The following is a 20650-nucleotide window of genomic DNA, read 5'->3' on the forward strand; positions in this document are numbered from 1 at the left end:
AGACACTAAAGAGAGATACTGCAACGATCGCCATATGAAGAGCTATCCAAAACGCAAGCTACTGCCAGAATTCGACGACGAGGCCATTCCACCAAAGAATAACACGACTAGGAGGCCAGACGTACCACTTCATAACCACAACAGAGCGGCTACCGACGACGCGCACAATCTATGTGAGCACCTAGATAAGAAAGCCGGCACGGCTAGGTCCATCTACGGATCTAAGGGACACACCTCGGTGAGAGATTATGGTCACCAAAACAATCATACCAACCAAATACCAGTTCAGAATAAACACCGAACACAACAATAGCCGACGGCATGCCACAGCACGTCCAGATACAGAGGGGCTGCTCACCTCCTGTGCTTCACCGAAGAAGTACTGGACCATGAATTTCCACAAGGTTTTAAACCTGTGAACATAGAGGCATATGACGGAACGACAGACCCAGGGGTCTGGATTGAGGATTTTATCCTGCATATTCACATGGCTCGTGGAGATGACCTCCACGCCATCAAGTACCTTCCCCTCAAGTTGAAGGGACCAGCTTGACACTGGTTGAAGAGCCTCCCCGAACATTCAATTGGGAGTTGGAAGGAACTCGAGGATGCTTTCAGGGCCAATTTTCAAGGGACTTATGTCCGGCCTCCGGATGCGGACGATTTAAGTCACATAATCCAACAGCCTGGAGAGTCCGCCTGCAAGCTTTGGAACAGATTCCTCACTAAGAAGAATCAAATTGTCGATTGTCCGGACACCGAAGCTTTAGCAGCATTCAAACACAGCATCCGCGACAAGTGGCTCGCCAGACACCTCGGCCAAGAAAAGACAAGGACAATGGCAGCCTTAACAAGCCTTATGACCCGCTTTTGCGCTGGTGAAGATAGCTGGTTGGCTGTAAAGGCACCAGCGACCCAAGCACATCCGAAATAAGGGACGACAATGGGAAGCCACGGCGTAATAAAAACAAACGCCAAAAAAGGAAGAGAGCCCGGACAACACAACGGTCAATGCCGGATTCAGGGGCTCTCGACCTGATCAGCAAAAGAAGCCATTTAAAGGCAGTAAAGAGGGACCGTCCGGTCTAAACAGAGTCCTGGACAGACTGTGCCAAATTCATGGCACCCCCGACAAACCTGCGAACCACACACACAGAGAGTGCTGGGTCTTCAAGCAGGCCGGCAAATTAAATGCCGAACACAAGGGAAGGGAAACACCAAGTGAAGACGAGGATGAACCTTGCCAGCCGAACACTGGGGGACAAAAAAATTCCCACCAGAGGTTAAAACAGTAAACATGATCCACGCGACTCACACATCCACGAGAAGGCACGAACGCGCACTCAAAGAAGCGTACGATATAGAGCCCATCGTACCCAAACCTAACTACTGGATGGCATGTCCGATCACCTTCGATCACACGGACTACCTAAAAAGTATTCGGCGCGGAGGATTAGAGGCCTTGGTGCTTGACCCAATAATCGACGGATACCATCTCACCCACATCCTCATGGACGGCGGCAGCAGTCTCAGTTTAATATACGAGGACACTGTCAGTAGGATGGGGATAGACCCATCCAGAATTAGGCAAAGCAACACCACCTTTAAAGGGGTGATACCAGGCGTTGAGGCCTACGGCAGGGGCTCCGTCATACTGAAGGTAACATTCGGCTCCCCAGGCAACTCCAGAAGTGAAGAACTACTCTTCACCATCGCACCCTTCCAAAGCGGCTATTGTGCATTGCTTGGAAGAACGGCCTTCGCCCGCTTCAATGCATTACCGCAGTATGCCTACCTTACACTCAAGATGCCCGGTCCACGAGGCGTCATCATCGTTAATAGAAAAATAGAGCGCTCTTCACGCGCAGAGGAACACGTGATGGCCCTAGCGGCCGGACTATAAGCAGCCTCCAAATATTAGAAAACATGACTGGTCATTAAGACCACAGACACGGTTAGACGAGTCCGGCAGCCCGGATAAAACCGATCCAGGGCAATGTATATGTAATCCCATAAACGACACCAGGGGCTATAAATACTTAATATAGCCCAACACTTGGCTCAACCTTATTGGAAGGCCAACATCTTACACTTTTATTATCCACCGCATACTTACGTTGTACTCTCCTACACGAGTTTTCTTTTTTACAGACAACGTTCACGCGATACCCTTCTAGGATACGGCACAACGGAGACAAAGGCGCAGATGTGCAGCAGGGCCCCGCTCAAAAGGTTTCTTTTTAGATTAAGCCCCTGTGTAAACCTTTTCTATTGCCTCTTGTTGTTTAAACATCCCATGGGTTCCATACCCACAGAGGATACTGCCGTGATTGGCATTTCGCCATGACAGACTAATGCACGTACCTGGAAACGTAGGGTTTACAATGAATGGGCATTCTTCAGCCCATTTTCTACTATAAAGTCCGAATACCTTCGGGAGTGTTCGGCATCACGAGTTTGGCCTTATATGCATCAGCTCCGAATCATGTCTTTGGTCAAATGTTGGGTTTGCCCGGCTCCTGGGTTTGCCACCTTATGTTCCGTTCTTATCGGCTAAGGCGGCCAAAGGAGAACTACTGTGATTGTGCCCTGGTTATTCTGGATGAGCACCTTAGTAGAGAAAGCCGAAAACTGACTGTCATGATACAACACAAGACTGTTCAACCACTCGAAGACCTACCGGAACCTTTAGGATTCCTCCGCATTAATGAAGGGCCATTTCCCGGCCATGTACATATGAGCCCGTATTCGGATGCACGCAAAAGTACTAGGGGCTACATAGTAGCCCCACTGTCAAACCCCTATGGCTAAGTGAAAGTGTTATAGCTATATAGTCCGGTTGCCTAGTTCGACGTGCGATCACCTCCTTAATGGACCAAGACGTTGGAACAAGTGTGATTATGCATATCTTTCGTGAACACCCCCGCATTGTATGCGTGGGGGCTAAATCCAACGACTGCTAACTTTCAGAATTACACATAGATATAAAAACAGCCGCACAGGAGGCACAAATAATACTTTCGGGCACAAAGTATAAATATAGCCTCATAATCAAAATAACATTGTTTTTACAATGATTCGCTTTGTCACTAGAACAATATATTCTTCGAGCACTGTGCCCCTATTAAGCGGGCACCTTCTGTTACCTGCTCCAAGTAGTGCTCGGCCGGATACTGGCCTCCCGCCGGATTCTGGGTCGCTGCAATGGTGGCCTCCATATCTGTCCAATAGGCTTTAACGCGAGCAAGAGCCATTCGTGTACCCTCTATGCACGCCAACCTTCTCATGGCGTCGATCTGAGGCACGACCCCAAGGAATTGTTGCACCAAGCCAAAGTAACTGTCCGGCTTAGGCCCCTTCGGCCAAAGATGGTCTATTACGGACCGCATTGCAAGCCCGGACAACCTATGAAGCTCCGCCACAGCAGCCATCTTTTCACTTAACGGCAGCGGGCGCGTGGGAGCATTGAATTGCGACCAGAAAAGCTTCTCCACTTCCTTATCACCTTGATCCTCGAAAAACTTGGCTGCATCAGCTGTACTCTTCGCCAAGTCCGCATACGCGTCTGCAGGACTCCAGCATCCATCCAAGGGAGCATACTTCGGATCCAAAAACTTAGTAAGTAGGAGCCCCCAGTCGCGATTTTACCGGCCTGTTGAAGCTCCTCCCGCACACCCCTGACCTCGGTCCGCATCTCCTTGGTGGCATTACGTGCCTTGTTCAGGTCAGCCGAACTAGCCTTATTCTCCTTTTCAAGGAGTTCATACCGGTCGGCGGCATTTTTCAACTCCACAGCCATTTCGGCTATCTTTTCCTCGCTCCGGCGATGAGCAGCCTATTCGGCTCTCAATTCTTCGGCCTCCTTTAGGGCAGTTGCATTGCTAACCCGAGCTTGTTCCTTGGCCTGGGCAAGTTCCACCCTCAGGGCTTCCACGGCAGCAGCACCATCTGCATTGCAAACATGTTGCATTAATATTATGCCCTTCTCATACTTTCCTATACAACATAATAAGGAAAGCAGAGCACATACCTTGTGACTCGTTCAGCCGCTCGTTCACCAACGTGATATCGACATCAATAGATCCAATCTGCCTCCTTAGCTCAACAACTTCAACAGACTGGTCGGCTGCCGGACCCTTAGATACCTGTGCATAGGTACAGCACAATCATTACTATATGATCCCCCATTTGCCGCCTAGGGCGGGCAACCAGAGTCTCAGGGGCTACTATCCATATGGAGCACACCTAGCGCGTGCCTCACAGTCAAAACATAGTGTATTTTTTACTACATACCTCAAAGCCTCTGAGCAGGCTCGTAAATGCTTCATTCAAACCGCTTGTGGTGGATGCAATCTTCTTGAGCACCATGCTCATTAATGAGCGGTGCTCCTCCGAGAGCGCAGCTCGCTCCAGAAGGCCTGTCAGTATGTCCGGCCGGACATCAAACTGTGTCGGACCCTTTTCATCGCCCCCCATGGGAGCCAAACGCTCCGGGCTCAGGGCGGCTGGCGTATTAGCTTCCGGCTTCAGCAGATCCGGACTCCTCCGTGACGACATCTCGGTGTCGCCCACTTCATGAGGCGGAGAGGTGGGTGGGGTCTCACCCTCCATCATCTCCGGAGGAAGATCCCCCGAAGATGAACACTGTTGAGAAGAGCTGCTAGCCGGACTGCAAAAGACGAATCCTGGTTATTAATCTCGAAGAAACACAGTACCTTCGAATTAACGATTAACTTATGGCTCGGTGGAGGGCTGGCCCGTTGGAGGGCATGACGTGGTGAGGACGCCTGTCGAGGCAGAGCCCCCCGGCGACACTTTCTTTCCCTGTTTGGGCATCTCCCTCTCCAAGTCTTCGGAGGCGGCCCTTTTTTACCTGCATGGGGAGGTGGCCTCGGATTCCCCTCCCCGACTATCCTCCCTTGGAGAGGAAGCAATTCCCCCGGTCTGGATGCGCAATGTGTGAAGTTCGGCTTCACTATCCTTTCCTTCGTCTTTCCCTGAGGGCATTTTGCTAAGCACCCGGCCAAGCATCTTGGCAATGGTTGGACCAGGCGAGCCTTCGGGAAGTGGCGCCGGACACCTGATTCTCTCCGCCTTGCTGAGCCATTCCTGGCCACGGAGGGTTTTCAGAATAATGACTATGACAAATAAAAACAAAGTGTCCGGTTTAAGGTTACTTACTTGGGCATCTAGGCGGTTGCAGTTTAGGCCCGCATCCTCGGTGGTGTCCGGACACTTTACTTGTGGTCCGAAGAATAATTTACACATCCCTTCGAGCTTCAGGCCGAAGAAGTGCTTAATAGTCCGCGGACCCTATGGATTGAACTCCCACATCCGGAGAGGCCGGCGTTTGCACGGCAACATCCGTCGGATTAGCATTACTTGAATTATGCTGACAAGGTTAATGTCCTTCTCAAGAAGCTCCCAGATACGGCTCTGCAGTATCGGAACATCATTGGTGGGCCCCCAATTCCACCCTACGCCGGTCCATGATGCCAATTGTGGTGGAGGGCCCGAGCGGAACTCGGGGGCGGCCACTCACTTTGTGCCTCTGGGAGCCGTGACATAAAACCACCTCCGTTGCTATACATCGGATACTTCTGGGAAAGAACCCTCTGGCCATGGGGCATCGGCGTTCCTGCTTATTACAGCACCTCCACACTCCGCATGTTGCCCCTCGACCATCTTCGGCTTCACATGGAAGGTCTTGAGCCATAAGCTGAAGTGTGGAGTGACATGGAGAAAAGCCTCGCACACAATAATGAACGACGAGATATGGAGGATAGCGTCCGGAGCTAGATCGTGAAAATCCAACCCGTAATAGAACATGAGCCCCCTCAAAAAGGGGTCAAGGGTGAGGCCCAAGCCGCAGAGGAAGTGAGGAACAAACATGACGCTCTCATTGGGCTCCGGTGTAGGGATGACCTGCCCTGGAGCAGGAAGCCTGTGCTGGATGTCAGCGGTCAGGTATCCGACCTCCCTAAGCCTCGCAATGTCCTCCTCTTGAATCGAGGAGGCCACCCACTGGCCTTGAGGGTTGGATCCTGACATATTGGAGGATCTGGGGTGTTGGAGCTTAGGTCTCGGGTGTTGGAACTCGAGGTGCGACAAGGTTCAAGGGAGGTGGAAAAGAGGCATAGGCCTCGGCCCCTTTATAAAGAGGGTGAATATCAAGAGTCCTCAGCGTGACTGCTTGAGGCTTATCTAAAAACACACGGAGTCATACCAACGGTCATCGTGGGGTCACACACGCCCATATTGATGGAAGATCCCGTAATAAGTGGAACACGATCTCTGCTTTGGCAGGGCGTGCCAATAAAACAGCCTCGCAATGCGAGTCAATGTGGGGCTAGAAATGCCGGTTCGTGTTGAACCAGGCCACGATGCAAGGGCACGACATACGAAGATTGCCAGCAGATCAGATTTATGCTATGTTCCCTACAATGGTATGTGAAGATCATCTCGTGGATCCATACACGGTCTAAGTGTTCGATAATTACTTTGGAATATTCGGAGTTAGAACCCGCCTTGCAATGCCGAAGACAGGACTGCGCATCGGACTCATCGTCATTGAAGCCTGGTTAAGGGGCTACTGAGGGAGTCCTGGATTAGGGGGTATCCGGACAGCCGGACTATATACATCGTCTGGACTATTGGAGCGTGAAGATACAAGACTCAAGACTCCGTCCCATGTCCGGGTGGGACTCTCCTTTGCGTGGAAGACAAGCTTGGCGATCCGGATATTGTATTTCCTTCCTTGTAACCGACTCCATGTAAACCCTAGCCCCCTCCGATGTCTATATAAACCGAAGAGGTTGGTCCTTAGAAGGCCGATCACAACTACAATCATAATCATCATAGGCTAGCTTCTAGGGTTTAGCCTCTACGATCTCGTGGTAGATCTACTCTTGTACTACTCATATCGTCAATATTAATCAAGCAGGAAGTAGGGTTTTACCTACATCGAGAGGGCCCGAACCTGGGTAAACATTGTGTCCCTTGCTTCCTCTTACCATCAGCCTGAGACGCACAGATCGGGACCCCCTATTTGGTGGCTTCCACGCCGAATCGCACCACCAGATATACACTATTTTTCATGGTGTACGGCGCGGAAGCAGTATTACCCTGCGACATAATACATGATTGGCCACGCGTATGCATGTACGAAGAGAAGGAAGCCGAGTTAGATCGACAAGATAACTTGGATGCCCTGAAGGAGGAGCGCGACGTCGCAAAAGCCTGTTCCGCATTCTATCAACAGCAGGCTCGGCGATACCAAAGCAGAGAAATGCGGGCCAAAACTTATAATATTGGCGAGCTCGTTCTACGCCTACCGGAGAAGAATAAGGACAAGCTCAAACCCAAGTGGGAAGGTCCCTTCGTTATTGACAAAGTTCTCACCGGAGGAGCGTACCCCTTACGTAATGCATCCGATAACAGACTCGAGCCGAACGCATGGAACACGGCCAGACTCCAGAGATTCTACGCCTAGCGCCGAACTCAGTGTTCGTCTCCTTACCCCCTCCTTTTTAATTATGCTCCATCCCTTTTCCTTTCTCGACCTTTTTCCCTCTTCACACAAAGTATTTAATACAGTGCGGACTCCCGGATCACTCCGGCCGCACTATGTGTGCAAGCAATACCTGGGGGCTTCCTATACAGAAGCTAAAAATAATTACTCTAATGGCTTTTTTGCCCATCACATATGCGTTTCTTTTTTCCATATGTGCCTTTTGTTCACCATTATATGCATCGATATGACTTAAGATGTGGCCAAGCTGGGTTTCCTGGCTCTTGTGTTTATGCCCTACGTTCCCGTTAATTCGGCTAGGGCATAAGGGGAGCACCTCTGCGATTGTTACTGCCGGTTCAGCCGGATGTGTACCTCAGACTGGGTGAAGCCGAAAGCTAGCATCCTTAAGAGAATACTCGGTCGATGAACAAAAGATGTATTCGTTTATTACAACGTAAATCCCCAGAAGTCTTGTATCCTACGCCATTGTTCGCAGTCCGGACATGTGCATTGTCGCATGCGTACCCTGGGAAAGTAACCCCTAACGGAACTATTCTACCTGGAAGATGTTTCTTACTATCCATGTAGTATAACATAACTAGTTGGGTACTTGTCTGTTCAAGCACTTATGACCCATATGCCTGGTTTCCATGCATACCCCGGTTTTGTAAAACTAAGCGGGTATCCGGACACACCCCGGACTATAGTTTCCGGGGGCTGAAGCGAAAAGGACCGCCATGACAAATGATTTTAATCCGGCTAGGGACTACCTATGTCCATTGAATTACACAGTCACTTGGACTGACTATATTCCTCCTCTATACCATCCAACAGGCTATCTAGCTTACAATCCTGTTGAGAATACTTTGCGGCTAACACTACCTGGTCATATACCAGACTCACGGGAATTTCTTGCCCATCTGGCCCTGCCGGTCCGACTTCGGCCATATGGTTCGGGTCCAGCTTGGTGTAGCGCGTCTTCACCATAGCCCAGGCTTCTCTTGCGCCTTGCCGGCAGGCTAACATCTTCCACAATCGGAAGCGCCGCCAGGCTCCTTGAAGCATATCCACAAGCTCCCCCATGCCATTCAGCAGGAAGCTTGATGGACACAAGGCCTGAGCAACGCCCTGCATCACCTGCCGAGCTCGCTTGTGCAATTATGAGAGGTCTTGTAGTAAATCGCCTACACATGAGGGCATCTCCTCCTTGGGGCGACCCGTTAACATTCCTACAAGCAAAATTCTTTCAATATACTTCCTCGCCGAACTGTAATATAGTTCGTCTAGGCACTTACCATAAATGCTGCGTCGAAGCCTTTTGTTCTCCTTCACGGAGTCCGCCATCTGAGCGCGGATGTCTTTTAATTCCTTGTCCTGCCGGACATTGGCATCTTGAAGATTGTTCTTCTCCTGCCTAACTTGCGTAAGAATGCGCTCGCTGGCCTTTAGCTGCCTTTTGAGATGCGAGTCGTCATGTCTTACGCCCTCCGTATTCACCCCGGGATTGTCTGCAGAATTCTCTGTTAGACTTGTCATACCAGCCATTTACTAACTGGTGCATCTTTGTACAGTTGAGACAAATGTTACCATATGAGACCTTCTGGGATTCCTCTAACTTGGCAACCGCGTCCCTCAGCTGGGCCTTGCACTCCGCCAGCTCCCGAGACAATTGCTCATTCTTATCTACAAGGACCTGTGCATAAATTGATCCTTAAAACAGTTGTTCCAACCATTTCAAGTCTCAGGGGCTACTGCTATACATGCTTATCAAATTTTCTTACCCGTATATCTTTGGTATACTGGTCCATTGATACGTCTCCGCCATATCTACTTTTCCAAACACTTTTGCCCTTGTTTTGGACTCTAACTTGTATGATTTGCATGGAACTAACCCGGACTGACGCTGTTTTCAGCAGAATTGCCATGGTGTTGTTTTATGTGCAAAAAATAAAAGTTCTCGGAATGACCTGAAACTCCACGGAATATCTTAGAATAAATAATAAAAAATCCTCACCAAAGATGAAGACCAGGGGGCCCACACCCTGTCCACGAGAGTGGGGGGCGCGCCCCTCCCCCTGGGCACGACCCCCTACCTCGTGGGCCCCTGGTGGCCCTCCGACGCCAACTCCAACTCCATATATTGGCTTTCGGGGAGAAAAAAATCAGGGAGAAAGTTTCATCGCGTTTTATGATACGGAGCCGCCGCCAAGCCCTAATCTCTCTCGGGAGGGCTGATCTGGAGTCCGTTCGGGGCTCCGGAGAGGGGGATTCATCGCCGTCGTCATCATCAACCATCCTCCATCACCAATTTCATGATGCTCACCGCCGTGCATGAGTAATTGCTTCGTAGGCTTGTTGGACGGTGATGGGTTGGATGAGATTTATCATGTAATCGAGTTAGTTTTGTTAGGGTTTGATCCCTAGTATCCATTATGTTCTGAGATTGATGTTGCTATGACTTTGCTATGCTTAATGCTTGTCAATAGGGCCCGAGTGCCCTGATTTCAGATCTGAACCTATTATGTTTTCATGAATACATGTGTGTTCTTGATCCTATCTTGCAAGTCTATAGTCACCTACTATGTGTTATGATCCGGCAACCCCGAAGTGACAATAATCGGGACCACTCCCGATGATGACCATAGTTTGAGGAGTTCATGTATTCACTATGTGCTAATGCTTTGTTCCGGTTCTCTATTAAAAGGAGGCCTTAATATCCCTTAGTTTCCAATAGGACCCCGCTGCCACAGGAGGGTAGGACAAAAGATGTCATGCAAGTTCTTTTTCATAAGCACGTATGACTATATACGGAATACATGCCTACATTACATTGATGAACTGGAGCTAGTTCTGTGTCACCCTATGTTATGACTGTTACATGATGAACCACCTCCGGCATAATTATCCATCGCTGATCCGGTGCCTATGAGTTTTCCATATATTGGTTTACGCTTATTTACTTTTTCGTTGCTACTGTTACAATCACTACAAAATACCAAAAACATTACTTTTACTGTCTTTACTTTTGTTACCGTTACCACCACTATCATATTACTTTGCTACTAAACACTTTGCTGCAGATATTAAGTTTCCAGGTGTGGTTGAATTGACAACTCAGCTGCTAATACTTGAGAATATTCTTTGGCTCCCCTTGTGTCGAATCAACAAATTTGGGTTGAATACTCTACCCTCGAAAACTGTTGCGATCCCCTATTCTTGTGGGTTATCAAGACCTTTTTCTGGCGCTGTTGCCGGGGAGCATAGCTCTATTCTTTGAGTCACTTGGGATTTATATTTGCTGGACACTATGAAGAACTTGAAAGACGCTAAGACAAAAGTTTATCCCTCAACTACGTGGGGAGGTAAGGAACTTCCATCTAGCTCTGCACTAGATTCTCCTTCTGTCATGAGTAAGTTTGCGACACCTAAACCTACTACTGCTATTGATTCTGATATGTCGCATGTTATTGATGATGCCACTTCTGCTATGCATGATACTTATGATGAAACTACTTCTATGCTTGATACTACTGTGCCACTTGGTGAATTTCTTGATGAGCAAATTGCTAAGTCTAGAGAAAGAGAAATTATTGAACCTGAACACGATGATGTTAGTGATGATGGGCCTATGCCTTCTATTCCCGAGGGTTATCTTTTTAGTGCTGAATCTTTTGAAGCTATTGTTGCTTGCCAGGATAGTCTTGAACGTAAGAGGTTGCTAACTAAGTGGAGTAAAGAATCTTTTAGAGGAAGGATGAGACCCGATCCTGCTTTTGCTACTTCACCTATCTGTGTTCCTGATTATGATTATTATGATATTCTTGTCGATCCAGATATAATTACTTTGGTTGAATCTGATCCTTTTTATGGCTATGAATCTGAAACTGTTGTGGCACATCTTGCTAAGTTAAATGATATAGCTGCCCTGTTTACTAATAACCTGAGATCCCGCTACTTTTATATACTCAAAATATTTCCGTTGTCATTGAAGGGTGATGCTAAGAAATGGTTCAATTCTTTTGATCCTGCTTGTGTGCAAAGTCCCCAGGATATGGTTTATTACTTCTCTGCTAAATATTTCCCTGCTCATAAGAAACAAGTTGCTTTGAGGGAAATATACAATTTTGTGCAAATTGAAGAAGAGAGTCTCCCACAAGCTTGGGGGAGGCTTCTCAAGTTACTTAGTGCTTTGCCTGATCATCCTCTTAAGAAACCTGAAATATTTGATATCTTTTATAAATGGACTAACCGATGCTTCCAAGACTACTTGGATAGTTGTGCTGGTTGTGTTTTCAGGGAAAAGACAGTCAACGAAAGCTGAATTACTATTGAATATATGTTGACTAATGAAAAATATTGGACCTCTTCCTGAGCCGAAAATTCCTGAGGCAATTCCTGAACCAATTGAGCCCAACCCCTGAGCCTATTCAATAAACCAACATCTGAAGCAAGAGAGGTGTTTTATTCTCAAGTCCTGAAAATATGCAAGAGGCAAAGAAATCATGAAAGAAAAAAGGTATAAAAGCTGAAGATGATTAAGAATTGTACCTCCTATTGAATAAATTACATGGTCTTAATATCCGCCTGTTGAAGACCACATTGTTGAATAACCCGACATAGGTAGTAAAGGTAAATCCCTCTCTATAGATATGAATAAGTTGAAATTCCCAGTCTACTAAATTTCATAGCCCATGACTTAGATGAATCTTAATGACTTGTGGCTAGACAAGAAAGTTTTAAATGCTTACTTTGGTAGACAACTAAAACAGAATACCTTTATGATTAAACGCTTGAGTGATTATATGGCTGATATTAGAGGTGAACTTAAACTTGTTAGCAAACATGCTTCTATGGTTATCACTCAAGAAGAACAAGTTCTTAAAGCTCAGAAAGAAGTGCTTAATGAAATGAATAGTAAGAAAAATGATTATGCTGTTAGAGTGGCTACTAGAGCTGGTAGAATGACTCAGGAACCTTTGTATCCTGAAGGCCACCCTAAGAGAATCGAGCAAGATTCTCAGAGAAACAATATTGATATGCCTAGTTCTTCTAAGAGGAAGAAAAAGAAAAATGATAGGACTGTGCAAACTTCTAGTGAACCTATTGCTAAACCACCTGATAATCCAAATGATATCTCTATGTCTGATGCTGAAACACAATCAGGTGATGAACATGAACCTAGTGATAATGTTAATGTTGATGCTCAACCTAGTAATGATAACGATGTAGAAGTTGAACCTGTTGTTGATCTTGATAACCCACAACCAAAGAATCAACGTTATGATAAAAGAGACTTAGTTGCTAGGAAACATGGTAAAGAAAGAGAACCATGGGTTCAGAAACCCATGCCTTTTCCTCCCAAACCATCCAAGAAAAAGGATGATGAGGATTTTGAGCGCTTTGCTGAAATGATTAGACCCATCTTTTTGCGTATGCGATTGACTGATGTGCTCAAAACAAATCCTTATGCTAAGTATATGAAGGATATCATTACTAATAAAAGAAAGATACCTAAAGCTGAAATTTCCACCATGCTTGCTAATTATACTTTTAAGGGTGGAATACCAAAGAAACTTGGAGATCCAGGAGTACCTACTATACCATGCTCCATTAAAAGAAATTATGTTAAAACTGCTTTATGTGATCTTGGAGCCGGTGTTAGTGTTATGCCTCTCTCTTTATATCATAGACTTGACTTGAATAAGTTGACACCTACTGAAATATCTTTGCAAATGGCTGATAAATCAACTGCTATACCTGTCGGTATTTGTGAGGATGTGCCTGTTGTGGTTGCAAACATTACTATTTTAACGAACTTTGTTATTCTTGATATTCCCGAGGATGATAGTATGTCTATTATTCTTGGAAGACCTTTCCTTAACACTGTAGGGGCCGTTATTGATTGCAACAAAGGCAATGTCACTTTTCATGTTAATGGTAATGAGCATACGGTACACTTTCTGAGAAAACAACCTCAAGTTTATAGTATCAACTCTATTGGAAAAGTTCCATCGATTATATTTGGAGGTTTCGAATTTCCTCTCCCTACTGTCAAGAAAAAGTATGATATTCTTATTGTTGGGGATTTTCATATCCCCGTTGAGGTAACTTAGTGTCATTCGAAATTTCTCCGGTTCCGTGATTATTCGGAATGAGTTTGTTAACAAGACTTGATCAACCTTGTTAGTGGGTTCATTTTGATGATCACGAGATGGATGAAACTAGAAGCACAACCTTCTGTAACCTCTTTATATTTTCTATTATTTAGTAGAAATAAAGTAAAATAGTATTTTTCTGTTTGTTTCCTGACTTATCCGTGCAATATAAAAATATCCCGAAAATAAAAGTCCTCAGAATGCCATGCCAATTTAATATGATTTTTTCGGGAATATTTGAGGATTTACTGTGCAAAAATTACCGCGGGGGGAGCTGCCACCTGGCCACGAGGGTGGAGGGTGCGCCCCCTGCCTCGTGGGACCACGGTGGCCCTCCTCCACTTATTCCTGCACCCATCTTCTTCTTCTGTCTCACACAAACACGAAAAACCAACTCAAGCACGAGTTCCAGCCCCCGTTGCTGTGATTTTCGATCTCCTTGCTCAAAGCACCTCTTGCAAAACTGCTTGGGGAGATTGTTCCTTGGTATGTGACTCTCCATTGGTCCAATTAGTTTTTGTTCTAGTGCTTTATTCATTGCAAATTTGTGCTGCATAGGTGACCATGTTCTTGAGCTTGCATGTCAAATTTATATGGTTCCAAGTAGCTCCAATGCTTTATATAGGCTCTAGGCACTTATGGGAGTTGTTGCTATCAATTCTATTGAAGTTGGTTCACTTTTATTTGAAGTTACTAAAAAAGTTCAGATTGTTTCAGAAATAATGAAGAGACTTTTGAGGGGCTTGTCGAGCCGAAGCTCTAAGGAAAAACAAAAGGAAGATATATTATTACCACAGAGGAGGCTGCCAGCCAGTGGCAATCAGAGTCCTCTTCATCACATTATGATCCCAACTATTCTGCGTCGCAGTACGACCCCAGCTTCACCTACGGATATCCGCCAGGCCATCCCTGGCAATAGACCAACTTAGGCCAAAAGCCTAAGCTTGGGGAGTACGTATTCCCACCGACATTACATTTATGTTCACACACACTCATTGCTAGATGTCGGTGCTCATACTTTTTCACTGTAATATCCATGCTAGTTTAATTTTTGTTTCCTGCTTTCTTCTTGTGTGTTTGATAAACTTTAAGAAAAATAAAAAAAAATTAGTTAGTTTACTTTCCATGCTTGTAATAGAATTAAAAAGAAAACACAAAAATATTTCCCGTTCTTCTTTTACTTGTTGGGAGCTTTCCCGTGTAAATAGTTTTTATTTCTTTTCCTTTCTTTGGGGGTCGAGAAGACCATATTGAAAATTCTTAGTGGCTCTTTTATGCATGATTGATTAGATAAACTTAGAGCCCATATTACTTGTCTTCTCTCTTGAGTTGAATGCTTGCAGATTCCATCTTAGTCCAATGCACGCGCACTCTTATTATTATACACATCGTTCGGTCGTGCGAGTGAAAGGCAATAATGATGATATATGATGGACTTATTGGGAAGAGAAAAGCTGGTATGAACTCGACCTCTCTTGTTTTTGTAAATATGATGATTCATCGTTCCTGATTCAGCTATTATGAAGTAAACATATTTGCAATGACATTTAGAGATCATAGTTGCTTGTGCCATGCTTGATTAGCAATGAGTTATAATGGTTTACCTTGCGTGCCAACATGCTATTAGAATGATTATGATGTGGTATGATGGGGTGGTATCCTCCTTTAAATGCATTGAGTGACTCGACTTGGCACATGTTCACGCATGCAGTTGAATCAAATCAACATAGCCTTCATGATATTTATGTTCATGGTGGATTATATCCTACTCATGCTTGTGATCGGTGTGAATTAATTTTAATGCATGTTTACGACTGTTGTCGCTCTCTCAGTTGGTCGCTTCCCAGTCTTTTGCTAGCCTTCACCTGTACTAAGCGGGAATACTGCTTGTGCATCCAAACTCCTTAAACCCCAAAGTTGTTCCAGATGAGTCCACTATACCTTCCTATATGCGGTATTTACCTGCCGTTCCAAGTAAATTTGTATGTGCCAAACTCTAAACCTTCAAATAAACATTCTGTTTTGCATGCTCGAATAGCTCATGTGTCAACTAGAGCTGCCCTTATCTTCCGTGTTAGGCGGGTTATTCCCAAGAGGAGTGGACTCCGGTCCTCATTCACGAGAAAATGGCTGGTATCCGGGATGCCCAGTCCCATGCTTTATGCAAACTAAATCAAAATAACTGCAAACAAAACTCCCTTGGGGACCCGTTGAATGTTGGAGGCACTCGTTGTTTCGAGTAAGCCATGGATTGATGCTTGTGGATGAAGGGGGAGTATAACCTTTACCATTCTGTTTGGGAACCGCCTATAATCTGTTTAGCATGGAAGATATGGTCATCTCATAGTTGTTACGTTAATAGTGAAAGTATGCCGCTCAAAATATAATTTATCTCTATTTCAAAATCGAGCTCTGGCACCTCTACAAATCCCTGCTTCCCTCTGCGAAGGGCCTATCTATTTACTTTTATGTTGAGTCATCAACCTTCTTACTAAAAGCACCCGCTGGAGAGCATTCCTTATCATTGGTTTATATTGGGTATGACTTGACTGGATCTCTTTTACCATGAATTACAATGTTTAGTCAGTCCTTGATCTTTAAAGGTTCTCTGCATTTATGTTTTGCGGTCTCAGAAAGGGCTAGCGAGATACCATTTTGTTATATCATGTTATGGTTATTTTGAGAAAGTGTTGTCATCCAAGTTTTATTATTATGGCTCGCTAGCTGATTATGCTATTGATATGAGTAATTGTAAGACCAACGTGTTATTGAGTATGGTTAGTTCATAATAATTGCTGAAACTTGAATGCTGGCTTTTCATGTTTACAACAACAAGAGCAAACAGAGTTTGTAAAAGTTTTTCTTTTTGTCTTTCAGTTTGTCAACTGAATTGCTTGAGGACAAGCAAGGGTTTAAGCTTGGGGGAGTTGATACGTCTCCGTCGTATCTAATTTTCCAAACACTTTTGCCCTTGTTTTGGACTCTAACTTGTATGATTTGAATGGAACTAACCCGGACTGACGCTGTTTTCAGCAGAATTGCCATGGTGTTGTTTTATGTGCAGAAAATAAAAGTTCTTGGAATGACCTGAAACTCCACGGAATATCTTAGAATAAATAATAAAAAATCCTCGCCAAAGATGAAGACCAGGGGCCCACACCCTGTCCACGAGGATGGGGGGCGCGCCCCTCCCCCTGGGCGCGCCCCCTACCTCGTGGGCCCCCTGGTGGCCCTCCGACGCCAACTCCAACTCCATATATTGGCTTTCGGGAAGAAAAAAATCAGGGAGAAAGTTTCATTGCGTTTTACGATACGGAGCCGCCACCAAGCCCTAATCTCTCTCAGGAGGGCTGATCTGGAGTCCGTTCGAGGCTACGGAAAGGGGGATTCGTCGCCGTCGTCATCATCAACCATCCTCCATCACCAATTTCATGATGCTCACCGCCGTGCATGATTAATTGCATCGTAGGCTTGCTGGACGGTGATGAGTTGGATGAGATTTATCATGTAATCGAGTTAGTTTTGTTAGGGTTTGATCCCTAGTATCCATTATGTTCTGAGATTGATGTTGCTATGACTTTGCTATGCTTAATGCTTGTCACTAGGGCCCAAGTGACATGATTTCAGATCTGAACCTATTATGTTTTCATGAATATATGTGTGTTCTTGATCCTATCTTGCAAGTCTTAGTCACCTACTATGTGTTATGATCCGGCAACCCCGAAGTGACAATAATCGGGACCACTCGCGGTGATGACCATAGTTTGAGGAGTTCATGTATTCACTATGTGCTAATGCTTTGTTCCGGTTCTCTATTAAAAGGAGGCCTTAATATCCCTTAGTTTCCAATAGGACCCCGCTACCACGGGATGGTAGGACAAAAGATGTCATGCAAGTTCTTTTCCATAAGCACACATGACTATATACGGAATACATGCCTACATTACATTGATGAACTGGAGCTAGTTCTGTGTCACCCTATGTTATGACTGTTACATGATGAACCACATCCGGCATAATTATCCATCGCTGATCCGGTGCCTACGAGTTTTCCATATATTGGTTTATGCTTATTTACTTTTCCGTTGCTACTGTTACAATCACTACAAAATACCAAAAACATTACTTTTACTGTCTTTACTTTTGTTACCGTTACCACCACTATCATATTACTTTGCTACTAAACACTTTGCTGCAGATATTAAGTTTCTAGGTGTGGTTGAATTGACAACTCAGCTGCTAATACTTGAGAATATTCTTTGGCTCCCCTTGTGTCGAATCAACAAATTTGGGTTGAATACTCTACCCTAGAAAACTGTTGCGATCCCCTATACTTGTGGGTTATCATCCATCGCTCGGGCAAGCCCGCCTCGAGCAGCTCGGATGTATGCGTCTCCCGAATTGAAGGCATTCAATGCCTCTTCGGAAAAGATGTTGTTCCGAAGCACGGCCCATCGGCGCCGGTGATTCATTGCACTCTCTACTTCAGAGTTTGTGGCCGAGAGCATATCCGCGTCCTTTGTCGGAGAACTGTGTGGCATCGGCCCCGCTTTCGCCTCCGCTCTCGAAGCCGGTTCTGGAATCTGGCTGGTGGAGGCGTGATTGGCAGGATCCCCGGATATAGTCCGGTTACTCCTCTTCCTGCCAGGACACAAAGGGCGCTGTTATACTTCAAATACCATAATCGCAGGACAGGTTTTTGCCTTACCTCTGCAGTGGCGTGTCGACCCTTACCGCCTTCCTCTTGAGCCTGCCCGATCTAGACGCCCGTGGTCGACGAGTCCCTAGGGGCTCGGCCCCGCGCTCCGACCGTCGTCTCTACAAAAAACACGACACTTCAAGGGTAAGGCATGACATCTGAAGGGAGTCCTCTTCGGAGGATAGGGTTTTTCGGCTTGGCTTAAACTCGAAGTAGGTAGCAGTCCGGGACAGTTGGCAATAATGGCCACTGAGGCGCCATCGCAGCTCGCTTGGTAAAATATCCCGTTGACAAGCTCCACGGTAATATCCGGATCTTCTTCGAGTCCTAGATCTAGGGCCCTTCCGGGGTCCTCTAGCTGCGGGGAGGGGCTAGAGATTCCTTCTACGGCCCTCCTCAGTTCCTGCTCGGAAATATCGAAGCAGATAATCTTAGCGAAGAATGCCACAATACGTGAAGCATGGAAAGGAATAACGACTTACCCAGTTTGGGGGGTTGTACATGGAGAATCCATCCCGTGGTTTAATGTGAAGGAATTCTTCCTCTTCTCCTTTGTATAAATTGGAGAATATCCTTGCCAGAGCGGTGGCAGAGTCCGGGCCCTTACGGCCATAGCGGGTGACATCATCTTCCCCGTTGAAGTGCCACATGGGCTTCCCTCAATATTGAAGCGGTTGCACTCCCCGTATTATGCATATTGCCATAACCTCGACTATCGTCAGTCCGGATTTGGCCAGTAACTTTATCCTTCTCATCAGGAAATATATTTCGCTGGTATCCTCCTCTTGGGGGCCCCGGGGGCGCCAGCTTAGATGTGTCCTCGGTGGAGCGTTACTGAACTTGGGGAGACCTGTCCGGACTGGACCGGAAGGGGAATGTCATCAATATAAAACCACTCTGAAGGCCAGTTCTCTGGTGCCTTCTTAGGAGTGCCGGATAGGTATCCGGTCTCGGCAATGTGCCATACTTCGGCACCGCCCACTTGACATAGGGATTCTCCTTGGTTGCGGGGGACAAGGCAGAACAACTTCTTCCATAACCGGAAGTGAGCCTCGCAGCCTAGAAATAGCTCACAAAGGGCAACGTACCCTGCTATATGGAGTACGGAGGCAGGGGTAAAGTTGTGCAACTGGAGGCCGTAGAACTCCAAGAGCCCATGAAGGAACGGGTGGATGGGAAACCCGATGCCTCTTAGCAGATGCGGGATGAGGCATATTCGCTCCTCTGGAGATGGATTAGGAGATCCCTCCCCATGTTCCCCGCCGTTATAGGTGGCTATTCCGGCTCGGACGGGGACCATGAACGCCGGTGGAAGAAACCCTTGGGTTTGTAACTCTATCAAACGGCTATGAGGAACTGAACTCTCTTCCCAGTCCCCCGACTTGGAGCGAGGAGAGCGAGCAGAAGAGCTGCGACGACCGGCCATGTTGGAATGGTTTTTCCGGAGCGCTCTGTTGGATGCTTGCTCGAGGGGGGAGAGTGAGGTTTGGATATGAGAATCCCCGTCTCTTCAAATAGACGGTCAGCCCGAAGGATTGAGGGTGGCAAATGCAAAAATGACTCAGCTCCTCGCATTCGCTCGACGCGTGGAGATGGTCATTATTGAGGCACCGAAGCCGAGGAGTACAACATTGATGGGAAGCCGAACACTATTCATCATAGCAGGGACATTGGAGTATTCGGAGAAGGAACCCACCTTGCAATGCCGAGGACAAGACTGCGCGCCGGACTCATCGTCATTGAAGCCTGGTTAAGGGGCTACTGAGGGAGTCCTGGATTTGGGGGTATCCGGACAGCCGGGCTATATACATCGTCCGGACTATTGGAGCGTGAAGATACAAGACTCAAGACTCCGTCCCGTGTCCGGATGGGACTCTCCTTTGTGTGGGAGACAAGCTTGGCGATCCGGATATTGTATTCCCTTCCTTGTAACCGACTCCGTGTAAACCCTAGCCCTCTTCGGTGTCTATATAAACCGGAGAGGTTGGTCCTTAGAAGGCCGATCACAACTACAATCATAATCATCATAGGCTAGCTTCTAGGGTTTAGCCTCTACGATCTCGTGGTAGATCTACTCTTGTACTACTCATATCGTCAATATTAATCAAGCAGGAAGTAGGGTTTTACCTCCATCGAGAGGGCCCGAACCTGGGTAAACATTGTATCCCTTGCTTCCTGTTACCATCAGCCTGAGACGCATAGGTCGGAACCCCCTACCCGAGATCCGCCGGTTTTGACATCGACAGCCGCGCTCTCGGCGCAGGCGGCGGCACTCGGGGGGGG

The sequence above is a fragment of the Triticum aestivum genome, chromosome 5B (assembly GCF_018294505.1).
Source record: "Triticum aestivum cultivar Chinese Spring chromosome 5B, IWGSC CS RefSeq v2.1, whole genome shotgun sequence".
Lineage (NCBI taxonomy): Eukaryota > Viridiplantae > Streptophyta > Magnoliopsida > Poales > Poaceae > Triticum > Triticum aestivum.